The following is a 27,278-nucleotide window of genomic DNA, read 5'->3' as shown; positions in this document are numbered from 1 at the left end:
ATCTGGGTCATTGAGATTTTCAGAATCACTTCATTATTGCCCCACTGAAATACATGTTGTGTTCCTTCATTTTGTGTTGTCAGTAAAACCAAACAATCTCTGTGGTGAATTCAATTTGATCAAGCGATTTCATTAAAGCACATGCTACATTTTGGCACTATTTTGAATTACTAATTATATATTTTTAAATCTCTTTAAAAATATTCATTCCTAGTTTCCTTTTTCATTACTGCAGAATTATCTTCTCTTTTATAACTCTTTAAAAAAAACAACTTCCCTCTGCATAATTTTTAAGATTCATTTCCCTGACCTAATTTTCTCCTTTTTTAAAGTTTTCTCTTGCTACATTTTCCTTTCTTGTATTCTTTCAACTCTTCTATTGAAGTGCATTGTTTTTCTTTTACCAACTCACTAAGTGGTCCTAGAATAAACAATTTGGTATTCAAATTCTGAATACTCATTTTAATAAGAAGAAAGCTGTTATGCAGAAAAAGGGAAAATTGCTGGTTCCTGTTTCTATTTTTATTTTGAAAACCCTTATAGTATGAATTGGCCCACAAGAATAAATTTAAGTAGGTTAGAAATGAAGTTGCCTATATCAGTTGAACAATATAACTTAGAGTATCCTGGGTAAATGAAGAAAAGAAGAACAACAAAGAGATGAAGGAGGAGGAGATGGAGAAAGGAAACATACATCAATGTCAATGTTGCATTGGTCAACCGTGGCATCAAGTTCAAGTTTGTTCCTCTCTCAAGGTAATGTCAAGAGAAAATTCTCAGGCAAGAGCATAAGTTCCAAGGTACCTTGTGTGTATGTGTGTGTGTGTTTTGTAATCCATAAAGTGTATGATTCAAACGCAATTTTGACATCCTACACAGATTGTTCATGGCCTTTGACCTTTCTGTCCAAGGCCAAGGTGGCAAAATTGATAAGGCATGCAAGGTAAAAGTATAAATATTGTGAATAGACTGGGTTGAATAAAGTAGAAAGGTTGCTGCAATGCTTCAATAAAATATTCATTACTAGTAGTAATTACAAACTGAAATTAGGAAATAAAAATTCCATATGAGCAGAAGTGATTTTGTGGCTCCATTCATCTGTGCACCCCTCTAGGTATATTCCACATTTTCATGGCATAATTTGAAAGCGAAAGACTGTTGTAGCCTTGGACTTCAATTATATGAACCAAAAAATGCTGTTAAAAGAATGGTGTTCACAATTCATATCTTAAGGGATTTTAACTTATTTTAGCTGTTGTAGCAGCTGCTCTGGTTTCTAAGAAAACAATGGAGATGAAAACTTAGCACTTCTCCAGTTTAAGCAGTGGCAATGTGAATATCAACTAACAGGACAATAACTGGATTATTAGGGGCTGTATTAAATGACTCACTGTAAAAGCTAAACTGAGGTTTCACTGCATTTTCAGAGAGCATATGAAATTCATAAGAATATGTATTTTCTTAGTGAAGGTGTGGGCCACTTCTGTGTTATTGAGATCCAGATTGAGGTGGTACCAAGGATGAGAGAAACCAAATTTTGATAGACCTCTCTCAGGATTCACAATGAGCAGGGATTGGTCTTTGCTCAATTCAGGGGCAATCTGTAATTGCTGGATATCTTAACTGTAGTCATTATAAAATCCTACTTAAACTGAGACAAGATTTACATACCTCTATCTTCCACTCTTTTGTCTTTGATCTACCAGATGTCTAAATTTTCTCTTCCCCAAGGCAGTCTTCAATAATGAAGACAGTTTTCAGTGCTTTATTATATCTCACTTTATTCAGGCTAAAAATTCTCACTTCCTTTAGTGTACCCCTTTGCCCTTTTATAGTCCTAGGTGCATTACCCTGAATGTTGCATCTGCTTCAGCTAAGTGCCACTTAAAAAAGATGCTCTATTTTAGGTATGGCTATAGGTGTAACCAACCTAGAGTAAGAGAAGAAGTCATGGTCTTTGCTCATGTTTTTATTACAAGTATAAACTAACATCATGATCTGTGTTTTGGCAGTTATATCATATCTCTAACTCCTAATGAATTAATTATTAAATGAATGCCTAGAATCTTACATGTGTAGTTTTTCTCAAGTTCTTCCCAATGAACCTTTTTTGATTGTTTGGTTTTGGACTGGTGGATAAGACTACATTTATTTCCCCAGATCTGGCCCAGTGTTGTAGTTCATGTAGATGTTTCCAAGTCTTGATCACAGCTTCCAAGATGTGAGTTATTTCTCATTGACATGACATCTGCTCCAGGGAGTCACTTGTTTTTAGGACTCATTCTGGAAACACTTTTATAATTTAAAAACAAAAAAACCTTTTTGTAATAAAACTAAAGACAGAAATATATAAACATTTTATACAATGACTTTATAAACGAGTTTTCTTTCTAGCAACTTTAGGAATTTTTTATGAGTCTCATGAATATATTAAAGTTATTCCATATTCTGTTAAAATTTACTAAGATGTGTTTAACTTTATATCAGAAAAAAATGTGTTAAAATCAGCTTTCATTAATAGATTCCTGGATCTTACAAAGTAGGACCCCAAACCGTTTCTATTTATGACACTACAGTGGTGCAGAAAATGCTTGGCATAACAGACTCTGCTAGAAGAATCAAATAGAATTCAAAATAGACTGAATACTCAGAGGCTTTGGAATTGTTGAAGGATCATATAAGGTAATAGCTAATGGCTAGAACATAATGAATGTGAAAAAGTATCCTCAAGTGACATGCGCCCCACACTGTTTTACAGTCTTACAAGAAATATGATGGAAAGGCATATTGTTATTCAGAGTGATTATGTGAGAATTGGCAACCAGAGTATAATAGTTCAAACATGACTGTGGGTGTGATCTGTAACTGTGTCTCATGATCCCAGATTGGAGGTTTTGTTCATGGCCTCTCCTGCTTGCTTACAGTAAGTTGTTTACTTGTAATCATCTCCTTAGTAGACCATCAACTGGGAGCTAGTAGGAGGGTCCTCTTTAGGAAATATAGGGCAGCTTCTAGTGAGAGCCAAATTGGGCCTTCTGCAAAATGGTACCTGTGGTGATGGTGGACACTTCAAACTCCTGATGTATTTTCTTCATGGAGAGCTCCTGCCGTGTAGTAAAGAGATGTGGGAAAGCATGGTGATGCTCATGTTTTGTTGGTGTTTTCCCACCTGCTACTTCAGAGTAGTAAGAACCCCTTTGTTTTATCATTTCTCATTTTGTACCCTAAAACAAGGAGACCAAATTTTATATTCTACAAATCCTAGTGAAGAAAACAAAATGTGAGAAGCAGTTAATTATTTCTTCCTAATAAGTGCACTAATAGATGATAAATGTCTTCTTATTTAAATAATTCTTTATATGATTTAGCATTTTAATAGTCTTCTAATTTAGATATGTACTTCTACAATTTAATCAAGCTCTCTCCACTTTATCCAAAAATTTAAATGTTACTCTAAATGCATTGCCTGTGTTTATAACACAATAACTTGCCCATTGCAGTAGGTTGGTACAGCTTTCATTCTGGTTTGTGACCTTTTTGTCTTTGTCCCAGGTATTTGTCTTTCGATTCTCAGATTAAACATTTTCTGCAGCTTCCTGCTTTTTCAGAACATTCTAATTCAGTGTATTTTGTCCTTTACACTTGTCTCCAGATATCTCAACATAAGCTATAATCCTAGCTTTTAAGTTCTCATAGGCTCCTGGGGAATGAGACAAAACATATAAAGGACTACCTCACTGCCCAGGAGAGAGACCTCAAACTCCTTACCTGTCATTTACATCTTTTATAATTTTATCTCTACAAAACAATATACCTTTGACCCCAAGAACAGCCTCAATTTACCTACTTTAAACTCTAGCAAAATCAATTAGCTTGTTGATCTTCTTACATATTCCATATGTCTTCCTGCCCCTCTCTTTGCTTTATGAATTACATCCCAAGTCTTTTTTGGGATCATGATGTGTTTTTCTTTCCCAGGAAAGTCCTTCATTTTCCCGTTTGCATGCTTGCCTTGTTTTCTCTTATCTTATTATTGAATATCTAACTGCCTCTTTGTGAAGCTTTATCTCATCAACTGAAGGAAATTTTTTCCTTTTTTCGGAACACTTAAAGATATTTATCTATACCTTCCTATAGCATTTATCAATAAATTTAGAGTATGGAAAAGTTAGAGTTCTTATCACATGCTTTCTAATGTTAATATCATGCATAACTTCAACAGAGTGTTCAAAATGAAGGAATTGAAGATTCTGCAATACTTTAAACTCAAGTTTATTTGGATCTCAGTGGTTTTTCCAGTAATGTACTCTCTCTGTTTCAGGATTCACTTTAAGATCCCACATTGCATTTAATTGTCTCATTTCCTTAGTTTCTCCTAAAATGCCATGATTGCTCAATCTTTCCTCCTCCTCTGTGACCTTGATGACTTTTCACCTTATAATATCACTTCATTTGTACATGTCTATTTCTTTTCATTCTGCTCTAGGTCTCTTGTAAGATTTGTCACTGCAACACATTTTTATTCCCCAAAGTGTCTAGCACATGATAGAAGCTCAATAATTACTACTTAACTACATGTCAGAAACAATTAGAAAGGATAGTAAGAAAATCTACATAATTAAATGCTGAGTTGTGGGCTATTAGAGCCTTGAAGTTACAAAAATTAGGGAGCAAGACTGAGAAGTCGTGAGACAGAAAACTCCCTTTGCAAAGGCTAGATCTGAAGCACGCTTTCCCTAGACCGCCAGAATAGAGATCACGGATGCTCCTAACTGTGAGCAAATCATGGCACATGGAGGAAGGGCAGCCTCAGTTCCAGCATCTAGCCTAACTTGTTGGAGCTCCCAACCAACCGACCTCATGCATCCTATGAAAGGGGTGGGTCCTGCTCATTTGCAACAAACCACTGGGCTAAATTAATCATTCCCTATCTACGTCACACCTTGGATTTCTGTTGAAAACTCAGAACAGAGCACTCTGGTCTTGCCTGGGATGCTGAAGCCCAGTTTGTTCAGTTTCTGATTCTGCCTACAAGTGAGTGATGACTGTGTCATCATGCTTTAAACCATGATGCCAACACTCTGGTACCCAAGATTTTCCTGTCACCCGGGTGTCCCCTTGTTTCTGACCCTTTCACCAGTACCAAAACCCACTCTCTCCCTGCGAAGCAGAAAAATCCTTAGCTGACAAATCCATGCCTTTTGTGGGTTGCCATTTACTTTTACTCTGTTGTTTCACTGAGACCACCTCTCCTTTCCCACAATCCCCACTGTGACATCCCAGCACATTTCAGCATTGTGTCCTTTCTCCTCACAACTCAGTTGTCCTTCATTATTTCACTGAGTCTCAAATCATGGTGATTCTGCTAAGTCCAGGCTGTTGCACTGGCTGCTTCTATGTTCTTGCCTCCTCTGAACTTGTTAGTTTTGACCTTGTGAAGAAGATGCCCGTCTTCTGAGGCCACAATAGCTTTGTTTTGTTTTGGAGGGATCTAATTACTGGCATCAGAAAGAGGGTATTCTATAATTTCAGCTACATGCTGCATCAGATTTAGAGCTTTCACAAAAATTCAGAAATACCTTCTGACAGGATCAAGAGCACTTGAACTGATATCTGCTATGTTTTAACTGAAGCACTGCTGCATAATTTTTCACTTTTTTTGCAAGGCCTCACCACAAAGAGAAAACATGCCAACTAGGGTCCCACAGAGGTGTTTTGACATTAGGCTTAATAAAGCATGAAGAACTCATTAATAAATAATGTTCTGCTGGGTTAACAAATAAAGCTGAATGCACTGGCTAGACCTTGAAGTAAATCAAATCATACATGAAGCCGTGTGACTCGTTAACTTGCAGTAGTCTCTTCACAGCAATCGGGCAAAGCCCAATGCAACAATGCACAAATAAAACCAGCATATCATAAACGCATGTGCCTTCAGTTATGATACAGACTGTCAAATTTTTTTAACACTCTCTGGGCTCAAAAGAATAAACACACCTTCACTGATGCTGATCCAGAGACATTCCAATAACAGTTTTTATCTTTGCTAACACAGTTCCACTCATCAACATGTTTACACACTTACAAACACACTTAAATCCTTTCAGCTTATGTCCTTTGTCTTATTATGTATAGGTAGTTGGCAAGAATGACCTAGAGAATAAGCTAATATATGTAGGCAGGCTAGTTTATTCAGTTACTATGGTTTATTCAACTAAAGGAGTTTTTGATGAATGCTTTCGTTCTATCCAGGAAAACTTTGTGAGTATTCAGAAAAAAAAAAAGAAAGAAAGGAAAAAAAAAAAAAGGAGAGAAAGGAATCATCTCCTTTTAAAAACAAAACCAAAGCACAGTAGTTCTAAATACTTCTGTGGGTTTGGTAGTCTGCATGATTTGAGTTGGAGAGAGGCTTCCTACATGCCTAGAAGTGGACATTGTCAGAGCCATGGAGAGTAGACATGGGTCTTTCTCTGGTGAAGGTCTGGTGCCAAAGCCAGCTACTGCTTCCCAGAACCTTTTCATGATTATAAGCTGATGGACAGCTGTCTGGTGTCAGTTAAGCATGACTCACTCACTCCAGCTGTTCAACAATCTGGAGGGACAGAGTCTCCTGCTGCACGCTATTCTGCCTGGTCACATTCTCCACTCACTAGTGGGTTTAGCCGAAAAGCCAACCACCATAAAATAAGATCCAGCCATTTCCAGGCAATGTTTTGATGAAACAACTTGTTGGGTGGATTCAATTTCAACTCGAAGGCCTTGCCAAAGATGCCCATATGTGCAAATTTACACCTCTTGCCAGACCTTTTATGTGGTTATGATGACAAAACCATTAGGTTACCACTTAAATTATATTCCAAAGCTTCAAGTTTAAAGCAACCACTGTCTGGACAGTGAAAATATTCTATCAAACAAGATTATTTGAATACTTTTACTATCTGTAAATTATGTCTATGTATACACCTATATACATATATATTTTTTTATAATCATTTTCAAGTTAATAGAAACAATTAAATGAAGGAAAAAACTGGAGTTACAGTGATGCATGACATGATTTCATTTTTGTGAAAATAAGAGAGGTCATGTGGAACAGTAAACATGAAGGCATTCCAGACCTATCAAGCCTTACAAAGTCTCATCTCTAATTCCAATAGTCCTATGATATTGGCATATTATCATCTGCATTTTAATATGAAGAAATTGAGACTTAGCAACTTAAAGGTACCCAAGGTTACACAGCTAGTAAAAAGAAAAACTGGGGATTGAATTTAGGCATTCTGATATCAAAGCTTACATCCTTAATTACTATCCTATACCACCTTGCATGTTACCAGAACATCCAACCATGACTGGCTATACCAGTGACCTGGAAAAAAATGGGACTTCCCCATTCTCCTGTATTAAAATGAGTTTAGAGTTTAGCCTAAATATTCAGGTTATCTTTCTGTAGATTTCTAACAAACATTTAACTACCTATATATTTAAGTGTTATACTTCCTATGAGTGGAAGTTTTCAATGTCAAAGTATAAAATGAAATCAAAAAGAATATTTTCATTTCATTACCTAAACTAATTACTTCTTGTTTCAGCAACAAATGTCTCTGATATTTATCTGATCTATATCAGTATAATTTTCTTAAGAAACTAAATAATATTCAAAACCTCATAATTGAAAATTGAGTTTCTTTTTCTTTTGGAAAAGAGGACAACTTGGTTGAAAGGATACTTATGCTCATCGTAGGTAAGAAGTTTTGGAGGAAAGATGTGGTTTCCTGATGAGCTGAGGGTGAGCTGGGATTTAAATAACCTGAAGAAACAGGAAATGCAATGTCCTGATTGGGCCTATAAGGGTTGTATTATTTGATCTCTGTTGAGAATCAAACCCCTAGCTTTCCAGCATCCAAAGTCAAATCATTAGGAAATATATTCTTTTTTTTTGCAGTGCTGGAGATTGAACCCAGGGCCCCGTGCCTGTGAGGCAAGCATTCTACCAACTGAGCTATATCCCCAGCCCCAAACGTCAAAACATGAATAAGATATTTTTTGGGGTACATTTTTCTTTCATTCCTTTTTTACTTTTTGCTTAAGCTTCTGTACTCATTGAGCTTATTTACATATAAAATGTAGGAGAATAAATAATGGTATGTCAATTGATATAGAAATTTCTGGGTATTTTTTTTTATTAATTCCTGTGTAATCTGACTTCCAATGCCTCTGTGTTTTGCTTCCCCAAAAATATTGAAGCTGCTTTTGACATGTCTTTGTTACTCATAGAGTGGTAAGTAGACAGTTTTAAAAACAATTCTACTCTCCATAGTGTATGATTTATTATGCAAGTATAAACTCTATACAAAAAGATATAAATGCAAGTACTCATTCACAATAAATGTGGTGCCCCAAGGCACTATTTCTACCTCATAAGTATTTGGATGTTATATTACATTACATTGTCTGTCAAACCATCTTCAATCACATTATTTTTATTCTTTGCAATTTACATAATGTGTGAAAAGACAATGAAATGCAAAGGTATGTTCAATTTTACTCTACCCAAGAGGCAATTACAACATTCTTGGACCGCGAAGGTTTAGATAGTGGGAATGTGTGGCCCACTAATCCCCTTGCTGAATAGAGGACAATTCATCTATGAGGAGAGTAAAAATGGGAAAAAAAAATGTTCTTTGGGGAAAATTATGCAAAAAATGCTGTTGCCTTCTAAATCACATCCATATTCATAGGGGAAGAGGGAGAAGGAAAGGAAGAATAGAAATTTCCAAGGATATCACTAAGGGTTTCAGACAAAATGAACTTAGTCAATCAAAAATAAGCATAAATTAGTTATTTTCATAGCTTTTCTTTCATTGGTAGTCTGAAATATATTAGCTTATTTTTTGGTTATTATCAAAAATAAGAAACATTATATCTAACATGTCTAATGCTAGAATGCTAATAGCCATTACATTAATAAGAACCAGATATAGTTTCAAATTACGAATTTCAATTGACTTTACCCCTTAATAAAAAACGTTAAATGAAGAGTATCATGGATATAGAAACAGATAGAAGAACCCATTTTTTAGCTTCCTAGTCTTACAGTCTTACAGGATTTACAGAGGTACAATAACAAAAGTGAAAGCTGAATGGACTATTTTTTCTGCTTCTTTCACTAAGGGACAAAACCATCAAAAACCTTGAGAAGTTCACAAAGTGCTCATTCAGTCTTCTGGACCCTAGGTGTTCACTGCCACTTTCTATAATCATCCTCATCAATCATATGAAGCCCTGTGTCTAATGTTATACATACTTTTTAATTTACTTAAAATTTAAATCCTATTGGTTTAATAAATAGTATGTATGGAAATACATATGAAAATTCTATTCTGTGCAGTGAGAAGCCTCCATTATTTCATTAGATAATGCCATGGCTATATCCTGCATTTCATGAGAATTTAGAACCTGTTTATAAGAATTTATAAGAAAGAAATGTACAACATTTTAAGATGTATTATAATGCTTAAACTAAAAATCATCTTTGAAAATAAATTGATATTGCTTTAATTGTTTAATTTGGTTGCATATGAAACTCTCTAGGCTTAGCAGATAGTCTTTGTGTTTTGAATATATTACCCCTCTGGTCTATTAAATCTACTGAAATTATTTTCCAGTGAGTTATGTAATTTTCCCTTATGAGGGTTCAGAGAGATTTCACATGACTCTGTATCATTTCCTAAGAACTCTGAGGAATCCAGGGCACAGATGGTACTTCAGTTGTTTCCTAAACTCAGCAATTTACTAACAATTTTCTACTCTCATCATTCATTGAAGAAAATACAGTTGTATTTTGTTTGTGCCATATATATTGATTAATAGGTAAGTCATTTCATGGCTTATTAAAAATTTCATTTATTTTTCAAAGAAAAAACTTTCAAAAGAACATTTTCATTAAAAAAGAAAAGTAACATCTCAGTAGTGCAAAAGAGGTTATTAAATATATGAGGCCATTTCAAGGAGCTTAGGTACATTTACTAACCAGATCACTTTGTGAAATTCGAAGAATGGTCAACTCTTCCTACTTTTCAGGAGGTCATTATTTGGATAACAGGGCATAGAAAATCTCAGGTTAGGGTGAGGCACTGAAAAACAGACGGGATTGAGATCTACAAAATCAAGTTTCTGTCCCAGTGCTATTAATTGGCTTCTTGTACCTGCATCCATCACTGAGCCTTCCCAAAATAATCTTCCCTGGAACTCAGTTTTCACATTTGTAAGATAAACATGGAATCCAACTAGAATTTTCACCTCAAACATGAAAATAGTTCCTAAAGGGGCACCGCAAAATAAACTAAATTAGGAATAAGTTATTTTTTTAAAGCTATGTATTCACATTTAAAGTTTAGTCCTCATTTTTGGAGAATTTTATTCAACAGTTCCATTGCTGAATACTCCAAAATCCAGGTTAATCCTAAAAGATAACATACTTTTACCTGCCATCTGGGTCATTTTGAACTAATTGGGATTTATTTAATATCACAGACAAGAACTGTATTTTTATTGACATTATGGTCATTTAAAATGATTCCATGAGTTATAAACTATCAGGAAAAAGAAAGAAATATCAATTTATGATATTTCATTGTTTGACCCCTTTGGAAGCCCCATAAAATTTCTTAAAGAACAATTCTTCATAGACAATTTATAAAAAATGAATCAACACTAAGATTAACAGTAGTAACTATGATGTGGTTGACTGATTTAATTTGGGGAAATTATAAAGTAACAATCTCAAATACGAACATCAAGATTATCACTAAAAAGAAAATTTGTGCAATAGTCATTTAGTAATGAATCTGCCCTCCAAATTGAACCTACATATTCTATTTCAAGACAACTAGACTGAACATAGAAAATCATCTGCCAGAAGAGCTAGTGCGAATAGTGTTAGATGGATCCCATTTCCCACATCCTGACATAGTGTTCCTTATCCATTTATCTCTTATTTATATTTTATTTCTTTTATACCTTATGATATTTTACAACTCACCTACTTGTTATGATTATCTTTTACTATCTGCCAAACCCCAACAGAATACCATGAAAACAGATGTCTTTGTTTTGGTCAATGATGCATCTCAAATTTTAGAACAGTCTAGCACATACCAGTTATTAACTATTTCTATTCAACTTGTTGAATGAGTGAAGAAATGAAGTATGCATTGAATTAATGTATCCAACTGTGGATTTTGATTCTTAACTGAAATCACTGTACAATGCATAACAGCTGTACACCTCTCAAGCATAAGAACACACATTCAGGTTAGTATAGTTTATAGAGGTCCTATTGAACTTAGCTGGACATTTACTTTTTCTGCTGAATCTGTTATTGCATTTGGTCACATTGGTCAGACACAGGGATAGCTATTGAGTCACAATTTGGATGTATTTTACTGATGAAAGAACAGAGAATGATGTACAGCAAAGTGAGAGATCTCAGCAAAGTCATGGAGAGAGAACCGTTTGTGGTTATAAAATGTTGGTTAGAAATGTTGACACCCATCTTATCTATTTGGTTTTAGCTAACTTGATGAAATAGCCATCTAGAATTTACTTATCCAAAGAATAAGACCAATGTGTTAGTGACCCATGTCAGAGTACTGTGTAATTTATGTAAATTCAATTGCATTTATACAGTTATGATTATTCTAGTAGCAACAAATGATGATATCTGAACAATGTTTACTTTCTCAAACAATGTAAGGAAATTTTGACCCACATGGTTGAGATCTAGTAGAAAGAAATTAAATTAGAGAAAATTTATGTAAGTTAGAAAGAATATGCCACCTAGGAAAAATGCTATGATAAAATATAATAGGTTCATTAATTTTTTTTCTGAAGTAATATATCCTGAAGGTCAATGTATTGTTTTCATTTTTGAATATATTTTCCTTTCCTTTTTAATAGAAGTGTCACATGCCAACATACATGACATTTCTTCATAGTTTTAGGTCAGAAAAAAATGTTTTTCCTTCATAATTTTTCATGCTCTACAAAGTTTGCCATCATAAACCAATTTGCATTTATTACAAATAGGTATTACATTAGCAAAGCAATTTGACTATATTCCATTTCACTAGTGAAGCCAAGCAGCTTTGCATTGTAAGTAAGTTGAGTTAATAGGACTATGTGGAGGATGTGTTACCTAGTTGAAGTTACCTAGTTGTTTCTTACTGAACTTAGGAGTCTGCAAAATGAAGGCAGGAAACCTGCTGTGAGAAGGATAGGAAAATTATTATAATCTGTATTCCTAAATTGAATGAGAATTTTTGCTCAGCAGAAACCTCTTGACTGCAAAAACTCTGAAATTATATCCTGCTGTTAAGAATACCTGTTTGGGTGGGGGGGATTCTGAACATTCCACTTGCCTTCAAATCAAATAAATTTTATGCATTCATTTCTAGTAGTAGTGTAAGGCTGCTATCTTTCTTTTCAAAAAGAGAAGCAACTTGAAACCCCTTTCTGTAGATAATGAAAAAATATGACTAGGCAAGAAATTTTGTTAATAGGGAGCTTTGATTGTTTTTGATATAGAAATACTTTGTCTTAAAGATAAATTTCAGTATATTTTGCTTTAATACAGAATACAACATTTTAGACTTAGGTCACCACCTTAAAATGGTCTATTTCTATTTCTTGGGATGTTTTTGGGAGTTAAATTTATTAGTTGAATAAATTGTTATGATAGCTAACAAAATTATGATATGTCTTCATTATGTATTATATCCACAGGTTTTGATTTTAGAGTCCCTCTTTAGTCTTAATTAATTCTTTTTGGCTCTGAATTTCACCTTTTTGGAATTAGGATTTTAGTCCTAATATTTTGAGGTTGTGTGTTTGTTGAGAACATCTTTGCCTATCTTTTCATTTTCAAATTTTTAAATAACTTGGCTTAGGTGTAGTCTTGTAAAACCCCATTTAAAATTGGGTTTTACACAGTGATCTAGTCTGAAAATGCTTTGATTTAAAGAAATAAATATATTTCTTTACATTTATCAGTGTGAAAGATGACAAAGATATTCTCTCATAAAATTTTAAGCTTTCTGTGAAAGGTTTTGAAAAAGTATTCCATTATATTGTCTGTTTTCCTCCTCAATATTTGTAGCTTATAGAAACATTTAGTGAGTGGGAAATTTATAACTTTATACAAAAACTTTGATCTTTTATATCTTTAGAATATTTAGTATTTCCCTGCTGATAAATAGGAAAAGTAACATATTTTTCTCTCTCTCCCTCCCATTCTTTGCTAGTTAATGTTGGGCAACAACTATGACTTCCTAGGAATCTTCTTTCATATTCTTAAGCACACTTACATTTCTGTAATTTGATTTGTCAAGTTTAAGTGAAATCTACTGATTCACAGATACTAAGAAGCAATTGGCTAATGTCATCCTTACACAAACTTCTTCCTATTGTGTCTTCCTGATTTTTGTTACTTGTTCTAGCTCTTCATTGTCAGGACATTATGCTTTTATGTTCTGGTATGTCACCCTCACCTCCATATTTATTTTATATTTAGTTCTAGAGTTAAATACATTCAACACTCATGAACAGTTCTTTTGTAGTAGTTTCTACTGTTATTCTTTGGTTGGACTGAGTCTGTCTGCTAACAGCTGTTCCCAAAAGGAGCTCAGGAAAATACTTTCTAAATTCCTATACATGCAGAGTATTTGACTCTAGCCTTTATACCTGAAGGGCAACTTGGCTGGTCCCAAAGACACTGATGCCTGCTTTCTTTCCATAATGATGACAAATTCATTATCTTCCATGGCATCCAATGCTTTGTTGGATGTCTCAACTCTTAAGTTTTGACAAAATGTGTCTTCTTGAAAACTTTTAAGTAATCTGTAGTTTTTTTCTGTATAAATCTTTTAAATATTTTTCTCTTCCAAGATAAATTAACAAGTTGCTGAAAAAAAAGTTTAAACAAGTCACTGAAGAAGGCCAAAATATTTCCAAAGTACCTACCAGTAGACTTAACGCTTTGTTTTTTCAGTTAGTGCAAGTCATTGCAGTCTCCTTACCATCCCTGTGCATTCCACACAGCACCCTTTGGAAGCAAGTTAGAGTTCTCATTTCATGGCTAGAGGGGACCACTGGGATTATCTGGTGCAAAGGCCTCAACTGAGGTTGAAGAGACTGAGGACAGGGAGAAAGGTAAAGAGATTTCCTCAAGGTCAGGACACCATCAGGAAGCTGAGTCAGAGTGAGAATGCAGTGACTTCCAGACAAGGTTTTTTCCACTGTGCTAGGACTTCCAAAAACATAAAATCAAAAAATGTTTCTCTGCACTTAAAGGACTCAGTTTATGTCCCACCACATAAAAAATGTACCTAGTGTCTGATAATTATCATTTCATTCCATATTCCAACTATGGAATGACACACTTGGGATAGCTGAATCAGAGAACTTTCAGTGGGTTTGCTGTTAAATACATAAATTGTCGCTTTTATTTTCTGTTTCTTGAAAATGAGAAACTTCAGAAAATGCAGATTTAGCTTTCCTACCTCAAACTCTCTAAACCATCATTTTGAAATAAAAATAGACAGCTTATGCTTAAAACATAAGGGCCAGATTCTATCTTCAAATATACCGCCCACTCTCTAACAGCAGAATTTGGCCCTAAAAACCCATTAACAAATATTGTCATTAAACTAAAGAGCTAATTACTTTGGAATCAGACAGAATGAACAAAATCATAGGCCAACCACAGCTGGTAGTAATAATGGTGAGACTAACCGTATGTTACACTAGAGATTTAAAGAACAAAGACACAACACTAACACAACCAAACATAAAATTATCTTCTAAATGAAACAAAATATTATGGCTAGAAAATTCTTTAAAGTACATTGGAATTATTAGATACATGAACTAAACATGTTCCTTATTTCCAAAGAACAAGTTGCTATAATTTAAAATTATCTGTGTTTAATGAAGAGGTAAACAGAAAACTTTGGTCTACTGCAATAGTCCACAAATAAAACATCATAGCTAAAAATTATTTTGCTTCAACTGGAAGTACTATTCTCTTACTCAGGTGAGATTAATGTAAGATGCAAGGGAGCCTTGCTGTTAGTTGATTTAAACAACTAGTAGTAGGACTCCCTTATAGTTCTAAGAAGTAAATTTTCCAGATAACTGAATATTTTTCCAGGTGTTCAGAAATATTTTAAAGTTAATTTAAGAATACATAGTTTAGGTCAAGCACAGTGGTGTACACCTGTAACCCCAGTAGCTCAGGAGGCTGAGACAGGAGGATCACAAGTTCAAAGGCAGCCTCATTAACAAGGCCCTAAGCAACTTAGATCCTGTCTCAAAATAAATAAAAAATAAAAGGGGCTGGGGATGTGGCTCAGTGGTTAAGCACTCCTGGATTCAATTCCTGGTTCTAAAAACAAACAAACAAACAAATAAATAAATAATTCACACTTTATGAAAAAAAAAGATTTACAAAGTCTGAGAGGAAATTAAAAACTCAACCATAATTTTATCAATTCAGGATAACCATCAATATTGTGATTAAATAATATTTGATTCCTTTCAATTTTCTCCCTTTTTATCTCTAGCTTGTTTTAAATAAAAACAGAGTCATAGCACAATGTGCTTTTGTAGCTTCTTCTATGCATTTATATATACTGTGAATATTTCTCAGAGTTAGTCATTATACTTTTACTAAATAAATTTTAATAGTTCCCAAATCAAATTGAGACTAATAAACAGATTTTAAAATTTTTGTACAATTTGCAGATTTTATTATTTTTCAATTTTATAGTAACACAAAAGCTCCCAATAGCTTCTTAGATATTTAAGTATACTTTTTCTTATGCTGATGGTCCCAGATGACTCTCCTCTTTTAAAGTTGTCTTACTTTTGGTCTTTTTTCTCTCTAAATATCAGATTTCTAGATAAAGTTGACCCAGCCTGAATTAAAGCTAAACTTGCTATTTTCATTTCTAGATTAATGATAAATAAAATAACTAACAATTTTAAATTCAATTACATTTATCAGTACTTAGGTATTTTCCTCATATGTTTAAGGAAGATCTCAAAGCAAAATTTCCTCTTACCATCCCTAACCATGAAATCATTACTGCAAAATACTTGCTTAAATTTCTTTGTTCATTCATATCTGACTGGATTGTATGTACACTGTTCTTTGTATGACACTTTCCAATGACAAGTTTGAAGGAGAAAAGAATGGCATCATATATGAGGGGTTCAGACTACAAGACCTCAATGACCTTTAATGACTCTAAAACTTTATGCTTCTATGATTCTATAAAGTTTCTGTAATATATTGTAAACTTTATTTGCTGCATATTTAAACTGCCTCACTCAAGATCCCTGGAACTGTTGTTAAGTTTTCTTTAGGGAACCACAATTTAAAAACACAGTCTGATAAATACACCAGTAATAATGAACATGACCCACTTGAGGACACAATTCTACTCTCTCTCCACTTGCTCCTCTGCAAGGAAAAAATTAAAGAAAGATAGAAAAAGGAAATGAAGAGAGAGATAGAGAATATCTGTGAGAGAGAGATACAGAGAGACAGAGGGTAGAAATAGGAAAAGTAATTTCTATGCTTTTCTGAAATTGAAATATTATAGAAGATTTTCACTAAAACTTTTATTAATTCTTATTTCATGAACCTAAACTTATGTTATATAAACTTTAGGATTTTATGATGTGTACTACAAATTTTAGAATTTTATGTTCAGATGTGATAATCGTGCTCTTGAGAACAATTCTGATAACAAATGCATGTGAAACTATTATAGTTAATATAAGTCTGTAAATATTTAGTTTTTTATTACTTAACAAAAACTCTACCTTATTTTATGCTTATGACTATATTCAGTTTTTTATGTGCAATACTAATAGCTAACACGTGTAGCTAATTGACACTATAAATATATACTTATTTCTGATGAAGGGATTTATTTTTGCCTTTCATAGTTTATGGCCAAGCAATTTGACACAATGTGAAAAACTGCACTCAAAGACTGACAGAAAGAGAAAGGAAAATGTCATTAAGCCTGAAATTCAATGAGGATTTTCATTAAAAATTTCATTCTTAACTATAAAATAATATCATACTGAACATTTAAGGAATCACCACAATTTAAAATCTGAATGTGCCCCCCCACTAACTAATCACTGCTTTCACCATAATTAAAAACACCAGTGAAGAAAAATTTGCTAAATGAGATATAGGAAGTGGAAATACAATAAAGTGATATTCACTGAAGGTACCTGTAACTGGTCATAAATATATAATTTATAAGTTCTTATCTACAAAAGAGTAAAAAGTAATGATAGATGTGTTAAGCAGAACTGCTCTTTTCAAGTCTAAACCTGAGTTTTCAAAATGAAGAGAATATGCAATCTTAAAAATGCAAAAATGTTCAGGCAACTCTGGCAATAACTCATTGTTTTTTATCTTCTAGACATTTCTTATAATTATATCCAGTAACCCTAAATATCTAAATAATCAAAACGTTACACAGGATGGAGTGACACCTAAGGAGAACAACACCAGTGCTATTACTCTGAAAAATCGACAGGGTCACCTGGGAATGAGCTCCTCATATTGAATTGTAAAAGAGAATAATAAAGTTTTTTAGAAAAGGCTCTCATGAAGATAGAAGGGAGACCAATAGAATAGAGGAAGGGATGGAGAGGGAGGCATTAGGGAGGGCATGGAGAAGTACTGGGGAATGAAATCTACCAAACTAGGCTAAGTCCATGTACAAATATACCACAATGAATCCCATTATATATATGATAATGCACTAATTAAAATAATCATTATAATAGAAAGGACATCAGTAGACTAGACCAAGCAAATCAGGGGAGGGAGGATAGGAGGGAAAAGTAAGTTTAGGGAATGATACTATACTGTGTGCATGTGTGAATAGGGCATGATGAATCCTTCTATTATGTATAATTATAAGGCACCAATAAAAATGAATAAAAAATAATAAAAACGAGTTAATCTGGTTCTCAAATGTAAAAAAGGAGGAAATATTAAAGAGAATATTTCAAATTAGGGGGTTTAAAGGAAGCACTAATTTAGTGCCTCCATGCTAAAATCATTCCTTCCTTATTTATTCTCCTGACTTAAGGGGAAAAAAAATGCCATAAAGCCCAATTTGACATAAAGTTTAAAAATGAAAAATACGTTATTCTGAATTCCAATTTCATTGTTTCTTCAAGGTCCAAGACCCTCTGCACCAGTCACTGAGGGCTAAGTAGCTATAGAAATGCAGACTCCTGGGCCATAAATCGACCCTAGTGAATTAAAGTTTCCGTGAAATATACCCAGGAGTTAGCATGTTAAAGTCCTTTCTCTCACCTTCATGTGATACTTTGGCACATTAAAGTTTGAGAACCACCATACATCATGCTTTTTAGTGTTAATGATTATTGGATACCATGATTTCTACTGTGCCTTCTTACATTTACTTGACATTCAGCAATTTAAACATTATATTTCATTTATTTTATCTTTTGGCTATAGAACTGCACATAGGCAGCTGTATTTCTTACACTTAATAGCTGTTTTTAACTTTCATATGTTTTTTAAAAATATATTTTTCACTTTTGATGTAAAGTTACACAAGTATGTGAGTTACCTCCCAAATTCACTTACCTTCAAATCCTTATGCTCATCCAGAAAGTTTTGAACATTCGATGGAAACTTTCAAGAAGAATAAATGTAGTGGATTCTCCACTTTCCAAGGGCGTTAAGATTGACCAAAGAGACTCCTGAGGTGGACACTAGAAATTCCGTTGAGAAGAGCAGCCACCAATGCTTAAGCTGATTATCTCTAAACAGAACAGAAAAACCAACAGTGGGTCACCTGTAATTCATAGAGAATCATCCATGGAGAAGGTTATTTTCAGTAAACTAGCACTGCTACTAAATTTAAACCTGGCCTGGGTTTGCTGCGCCCTGATTAGCACAGTTGTCATTTAAAATTTCATGTCATTATGAAGTCAGAATTGCATGATGATACTGCCTGCAGAGAATTCTGGTAGAATTCCTATTGCTTTAATTGACTATTTTTTTCCAAATATTGCATCAAGCGGTATAATTACTTATTTTATTTTTGATATGCAGGTGCTGTATTTTGGTGCTGAATTTCTCTCTAAGTTAAGGTTGATGAGGTCTCTTGGAAATATGTCTTTACATGAAACTATCATACCCTGTAAAAGATAAAATAGGATACTATACTAAATCCCTGTGGAATCATTTGGTAGTTTTGCTATATTCTCTTTCACATGGGTAATGTTTGCCAAGATAATTAAGCATAAATAAGAATAATATTCTTTGTACTCAGGATGTGTGGCCTACTCAGGGAAACTGAAATTCTAGCATCTTTGCTGAATGAGTTAAGCTGAAATTTGCTAATGGTTAATAGAAAAAGGAGAATAAAACATCTCTATTTTTAAAATTGGTATTCAATCATGCAAGTATTTTCCTAAAGAGTAGAAAGAAAGCAAAATGTAGAGATAAATAAAAATGCCAAATATAAAGTGACACAAGTGTACTACACACACAAGCACAGAATACACTAAATGACAGTATTTCTCATGGAAGACCCTATCACCTGATCAGCCCAACACCATTCCTATCTGTCTTCTTCCTTGCTGTGTCTCACAGTCTTCAAAGTGATCACATTGTGTCCCATAAGTTATATGAAGTATGCTGGGAAGAAATTCTGACATAATACTGGTTTTGGACAAACAGAAAGACGCCTTCTTCTTTTCTCTTCCACAAGTAGAGAAGCTGTCTTGTCATCGTGATATAAAATGCAGTACATATCTAGAGAAACAAAGCTAAACCAACACCAGTAACCTGGGAACTGTACTGGAATTAAACCACTTGGTTTTCTGTTTTTTGCTGACGGAAGATTTGCTGGTTGACAGAAACTCAAAAATTTTGCTGAAAAGCAAGTGTCACTGCAAAGATTATCATGACTTCTTTTAACTCCGTAGCATGTAATCTGCAATAAGGAAAGTTCTCCTTCTGTAGAGTCAAGAACAGCCTTTACCTCACAGAGGTAGGAACGTGCCTTCTTTTTGACTCCCCAAAAAGTTGTGCACATGCAGAATAATGAGACATGAGGTATTGGTAACTCATTAGAACAAAATGGAGTGAAAAGCCCAGGTCATGGTAGGTTTGGATAAGAGGGTCCAGTGTTAAGACCCAGAGGGAGGCAGGATCTCATCTTTACCTTGGTGCCAAACTATCACATTAGTTGAAATCTCAGTAGAAGAGATTGGAATTTCATCCCAGAGTTTTTTGTTATTATCTTGCTGCATCCTGGCCTCTTTTCTACAAAATGCTTTTCATACCTGTTGCTTCGTTAACATTTCTTCCCCAGTTGTACCCCAGGCTCTTTTTCCTAGTCTATTGTCGTAGACTCTTTAATAGATTCTTTTTTATTTTCCTAAACACTGCAAAATGTCCTGTAATTGCCTTAAGACTTCTTAATACATTGGTTTCACTGTCTCCTTCTTCTGTTCAAACCACAAGAGCTGCTGGGTGCTGTGGCACACCCACGTAATCCCAGCTACTTGAAGGTTGACAGTTCTAGGCACCCTGTTTCAAAATAAAATTAAAAATGTCTGGGGATGTATGTAGTTCAGCATGGGTGAGGCTCTGGGTTCAATTTCCAGCAACTAAACAACAAAAAACCCCAAACAAACAAAACAACAGTAATAACATTTCATTCATTTTTAATCATATGCTTTCTTATTCATATTCCATCTTTATTTATTTATTTATTTATTTATTTATTTATAATGACTCAGCTTTCCTCTCAGGAAACATTTTCAGATACTTATAATTCATAATGAGATAACACTAATCTAAATCACTATGTTATCCACTGTATATGCGAATAAGAGAGTTCATCAAGGTCTATAATGCTATCATTTGATGACTCTCAAATCTTATCCTTAGCTTAATATGTTTCCTTATGTCTCCAGTCATTTCTAACTAGATGACATCTAGATGACATCTCAAGTGGGATGTTTTGAGGATTCTTCAAACTGAATTTGTCCATAACTAAACCTATAAATCCTTAAACACACCCTCCCTTCATATTCTTATAAATAGCACCATCAGCTATCAGTAGGAAAAGTTAACAACCAAATTAGCTTCAAACTTTTAAAAATGAATCAGAGTAGATCTGACCTTCTTTTCTCCCTGAAGCCCAGTATCTAATCTCAAACCCTTTTGATTTTATTTCCTGAATAATTTTCAAATCTCCACTTTGACCCTTTCTCTCTATAACATCTCTTCCTTCTTTCTCTTACAACATCACCACTAAGACTATATCTATTGCCCAGAATACAGTAGAACTTCTTTCAGTCTCCCATTATACATTTTCCCTGTGCATTACATTTTCCTCATGGGATCTACAGTGATCTTTTAAAAACACAAAATGAATCACTGTCAATTCCTTGTTGAAAAACCTTGAATGCATTCCCATTGGTCTCAGGATACAAACTACACTTTTTTGTGGTCTGACATCATCCAAACCTTCCATAACTTTTCAGCCTCATTGCTTTAGATGATAAGGACAGTTTCATTTAACTCAATTTTAAATATACAGCATTTAGCAGCATGCTTAAAATACATACAAGGCACTCAATAAATATTTGTTGAATGAATGAATGATTGCTTTTCAATAACTCAAGAACTGCCTTGTGTTATTAATTTTCCCTTCATATTTTGTTTTCTGAATTACTTATAAACATATTGAAGGCAAGAAATGTCTTATATATCCTTTTATACCCTATAGCAGAATGCTATGCAAGTAACCGGGGTTCAGGTGTGTTGGTATTTGACTTTACTGATACGGATAATTCATTTCTATTCCTTTTTAAAAAGTTGAAGTTCATTTTCTTTTGCAATGATTAAGTTATAATTTTTCAAAGATTGGAAATGAACAAAGGGAGATATATTATTGCTGTCAAAAATGGGGGAAAAAAGGATCTAGGTGTCTAATCGCAATTCTTCACAATTTGCACAGATTAATTATAAAGGAGCTATTGTGCATGATATGAAGAACCCTCACATAGAGGAATGGTAGATGAACAAATACTCATGCATGGCATTTGTTATTGCCACTGTCATATTTTCAAATATTTTACATTTCTCTTTAGAAATGATTTATACTCAAAATAGGAGCAGCAATTTAGTAGGTTTAACAGTTAACAACTAAAGACTTTCTAAGCAGGGACTGATTACTTTTGGAAAATAGTTATTCCAAATACAAATTAATTCCTAGATATTATACCTTCCAAATAGGAGGGATATTTTCTAAGGGAGTCTAAAAGCACAGGGAACCTACAAATAAGCTGACAGTGGAACGGGAGCATGCTATGCTACACAGGAGGACCAGGCATACATGGTCCTCCAGGGCTTCCATGTTAGCTGTGGCTAGATAATGGTTTCCAAACTGGAAAAAGGTAGACAGGATTAGGATAGAAGAGATCCAGAATTTGAGAAACCAGGAAATAAAAGAATAGAGAATGTAAATTTTATACTCCTACAACATTCTTGAACACACTTCATCTTTTGGTTCTTAAAAACAAGTTGAAATCTGCCTAAGACACATTTATACATAAAATAATTGCCTTTGGGTTTTCCATAGACTGTTGTTCAGTTATAAATACTTTCTAGTTTTCTTAGGGTATTGAATCTTTTGGGAAGTTTGTAAAATTAAAAAAAAAAAAAAAGAAGGAAAGTAAAGATAAAAAGAAATCATCCTCTGTGAAATGCATTCTGAAAATGACTAAAAATACTTCTCTTAAAAATAGCAGAGAGCAGGCTATTTTACACTTTCCCCCCCAGAGTACTAACAGATATTTTAGGAAACCAGTGAGTCATGATTTTAATACTCAATTGATTTTCAAGCAAAATAAGAAAATCCACTAGGATGTTAGTCATGAGTTCATTTCCCCATAACTTAAATTCTGAAGGGTAGCCTGAAGTGGCACTGTTTATTTGCTCATATTATTTCTCTCCCCCCCCCCTCTCTCTCCCCCTCTCTGTCTCTGTCTCTGTCTCTGTCTCTCTCTCTCTCTCTCTCTCTCACACACACACACACACACACATACACAGAGAGGGACAGTACTTAACTGGATGATGGAAGAACAGATTCTCATGCTGTACTACTTTATACATGTTTCTTTCCTATAGGGGAATAACTGATTTTCACCTGTAGGGTATTTCACTTGGTAAACAGTTTTTAAAATTTATTAACTTCTGAATCTATTGACAGAATTGGGTTTGTTCTCAACAAAAATTGATATATATTCTATAGTTATAGTAGAAACCTTTAGTATTATTTTAAAAGTGGATAATTTTGATAAGAGTATGAGAGTATGAGACTGCCTATTTATGTCTACTTTGTATAGGCATAACTCTCAACATTGAATACAAATGTAAACTTTCCTTTTTTTTATTTTTTTTGGCTGAGCTGGGGATATAGTTCAGCAGTAGAGTGCTTGACTAGCAGGCTCAAGGCTCTGGGTTCTGGTAATGAAGAAGAATTTTTTTCCTTTTGGCTAAGTCTAATTCTTCAAAGATGTTAAACAGCTATGACAATTATACTGATAAAAAGTAAACTTTCCCTTGAAATTTTGAAAATTTCCCAAGGAAACAAGAAATGTTATTGATGAGAACTGAACAAGTGAAAACTACATATTCATAATTACCCTTAGATGATCAGCCTTCTCTCCACCAGTGAGAGACTGAGGAGCTTGGAAACTCAATATTCCATTAAGGAGATCTGAAAATAAGGTCATTACAAGGAGACAGGACTGGAAGATAGCTATAGAAACTAAATTTGTAGAGGGAAGATGTGAGTCGTGGTATGATTTCTTTCCTGTGTACATGTGTTTTCTGTGAGGATCTGTCTCCCACAAACCAATTCTTGCATAGAACCTGAGACCTGTAGAACATGGTTTGACCAATATGGCTTTAAGAATGAAGAGAAAATCTAGAGTCAGAAGTCACTTGTGTAGATCAGGATCCTACACAAGAGTCATCCTACTCTTGGTGACTGAAGAAGTCACTTATTCAGATGATTCCACAGATTTCTCATTGGGTGGTTTATCCTCACAACATCCATGATTATTAAACAGTGAGTGCCAGGCCAGAAAGAGGCCCTCTGGGGAGAAGACACTGTGCAATTAGGTAAATTAATCCTTATTGAATTCTTATAATTAGCTGTAAGAATTGTGTGAATGTATATAGCTCTATTCATAATTCATAAAATATCCTTACGAGTTTTTTTAAATTTAAGTGTTTATTCTTTACTCCTAACTATTCTAAAGCATTTTTGTTTGTTTATTTTGATGGATCACGGTTGAATTTTTCTCTTTCTGTAGGAGTCTTCTGAGTACAAGGACTATGTCTTCTACATGGCTGTGCCAGTAACAGAATGTTTGGCTTACAGTGGATGCTTAATGCATGATGATGATCACTTCACACAACATTTTGCATGAGTGCAAAAGAGAAAAATGTTCCTAGCCTTTATCTTCTATCGTTTTCATTTATTTCTGGCATAGGCAAGACAGAAGATTTGCATTACTTCTAAGCATAGGCATGATGCATTTAGATATGCTTTTCCATCTCTCCACAAGATAAAACATATGCCATATAACAATTGGTACAGCAATTTTATGCTGAATTGAAATATTTTAGACTTTGATGGGCTCAACAGATTCACACACACATAAAAGATAGATGTCAAAGAACAGGAAAATGTTTAACTATATCTTCAGTACTGCTGGCTCAGGGCCCATGTTATTGGTGCTGCCTTCTCGGAATGTTTCTGAGAAAGTGAGTTACACATAGTTTATAGGATGTCTTTAAAAGTGGGTTTACATATGGTAAAATGACTTAAGATAGCTACTTGTTTTATATAAATCCAAGTTATAAATATGTTTCAAAAGCCCTTTATGATAATCAAAGATTTGCTTATTTATAGTAGAAGGCAAGGAGGTAAAACATCCTGGAAAGTGCACGAAATTCATGCATTACTTTATACTTACTGCATAGCAGCAATTCTCTAGTACAAAGAAACATTTACAAAAAGAAAAAGATGCATCGTTCTTTCCGTTAAAGATTTCGTCAATGGAAATTTCAAGTAAATGAAAAATAAAACAGTATATGAATACTGGATTGTTTTAAAAATAGCTCTGACTTGGGCCAGGTGATATGACTACCAATCCAGGTTCTCCTATGAACTGAAATAAATTCTCTTCCTGAAGGAGCCTTACATTATCCATTCATTTAAAAAGATGTTGGACTAAGTCAGAAGTTTTTAAACCTTTCACTTGAGACTATTTCTGGGCTTAAAATGAACAAAGAAAGACTCCACCAATGTTTGGGTCACATACTCAAAATTCGGATTGAATTTATGTGATGTAGAGAAACTGAGCCCCAGAAGTTGCACAGGTGATTTTAATGTTCATCCTGGTTGAGATTCACTGAACCTACTATGTTCTCCAGCATCTTTAATGCCTAGAGTGTATAATTCTGAAATTCTTGGTAAAGTTCCTCTATATGCAATACGTGTATGCATGCCCATATTATTATTAATATGCACTCTCATTTCTCCTCTGACAGTAGTTTTCTACATAAGTGAGAACTATGTTTTCAACTAAAAAAAAAAAGTCCCTGGCACCCTTCTGTAAATCAAATAAAGTATTAATTAACAGACGAGATAAAGAGAAGCAGAGAAACACATATAAGCACTGTCAGAATATAAACCCTCTAAAAGCAATATTGTAGCTGCCTATCAATATTTAATAAAAATGTTATTGAGTTTACTTAAATAAAATAATTAAGAATTTTAAGTTTATAAAAACTCTTCTTTTAATATAAAAATACAAATACAAAATGATAATCATATAATGGCAACACAAAGTTCACTGCTATAGAAATGTTGAGGGTTGGTCTAATTAAAGGAAGCAAAAATCTATTTTGATGAAGAAATTGCTCAATTATTTATTGAATGAGTAAAACTTTCCCATGACTGAATGTAGATCTTATATTGATCTTATTATTGGGAAAGAATTTTCCTAGCAAAATGTTGGTAGCTTTTGCTTTGCTAGAGCTTGGTCCAGAATTTGCTTAATAGTGTTTCTGTGGACCACACAAACAGGACTGCAGAGCTTCTGATAGTTTGGACAAAGAGAAGAACCTCAGTGAAGAGAATTGGCCTTGGTATAGTTCTTTTTTCATTTAGCTAGATGACCCCTCTTCCACTCTGCAAGAAATTTTAAAAAAGAAAAAGAATTTAAATAAGTATGAGTGAGCTTAAAGAAACCATGGAAGAGGGCTGTTGTAAATAACATTGCATTTTCTGGCTAGATGACCTATACCTTGAAGAAAAGGTCCAAGTTTTTTCTTTCTGTATTTGCAAATAGATTTTTCCATACAATGTCTTCTTTCAACTCTATCTTCTGCTAGAGCTCCTCTGTATCACTGCTTTGCTGAATTATAAATGAAATCTAGGTTGGATGTCTATTTCAAATGTGTAATCATCAGTTGTGCATTTATTTTAAAATATGTTTAACTTGTTCCATTGTTAGACATGAGAGCTCTTCAAAGACACATATCATGCTTTTCTTTTTGTAATACTTTATTCACTGGAAATTCAGAAATGTCAAAGGCAATCAGAATTAAGATTATAAAAAGAAGTCATAGGTAAGCTTTCAAGGGTAAACTTCAAATCTGAGTTTTTTTCCTTTCTTGAGTGACTTCCTTTTGCAAAGTATTCATGTTCTCAATGAAAATGTGAAAAAAAATGCTCTTTGATTTAGATTCTGTTGTCATTAATTTTCGGTTAACAAGATGTATTGAAAAGAGCCCTGCTGCTCCACAGTCTGTTCATATAAGCATATTAGGATTAAAACTCTATCTCCTTTTTCTTGTACTTCTCTGTCAGGCCACAGTTAAAAGGCTGGAGTTGTAGTTCAAAACTAGGACGTGAGAACTATGCTTCTATTAGGCTGCCTATATTTAGCTCTTGTCACTTTCCTGCCATTGGCTGGAGCTGCATCTGAGCTCTGAGACCCGGCAGCAAGAACAGGAGTAACCTCATGAAGACAGGGCACAGATTGTATCTAAAGGACTAATTCTTAGATCCTCCTTTCTTCATATCCAGAAATACGTAAATTTACAGTCG

At 34.0% G+C, this 27,278-nt stretch overlaps 1 protein-coding gene across 1 annotated transcript in view; it reads right to left on the bottom strand.

Annotated features, from left to right (window-relative positions):
- Positions 1-27,278, bottom strand: part of Hs3st5 (heparan sulfate-glucosamine 3-sulfotransferase 5) — a 266,478-nt gene that overhangs the window by 140,543 nt on the left and 98,657 nt on the right. Inside the window, 1 exon segment of the mRNA XM_047559701.1 lies at positions 18,713-18,890. The gene's annotated coding sequence lies outside the window, so the exon portion shown is untranslated.

Source organism: Sciurus carolinensis, chromosome 7 (assembly GCF_902686445.1).
Source record: "Sciurus carolinensis chromosome 7, mSciCar1.2, whole genome shotgun sequence".
NCBI lineage: Eukaryota > Metazoa > Chordata > Mammalia > Rodentia > Sciuridae > Sciurus > Sciurus carolinensis.
The sequence above is the reverse complement of the archived record's forward strand: the minus strand, read 5'-3'. Positions and strand labels throughout refer to the sequence as shown.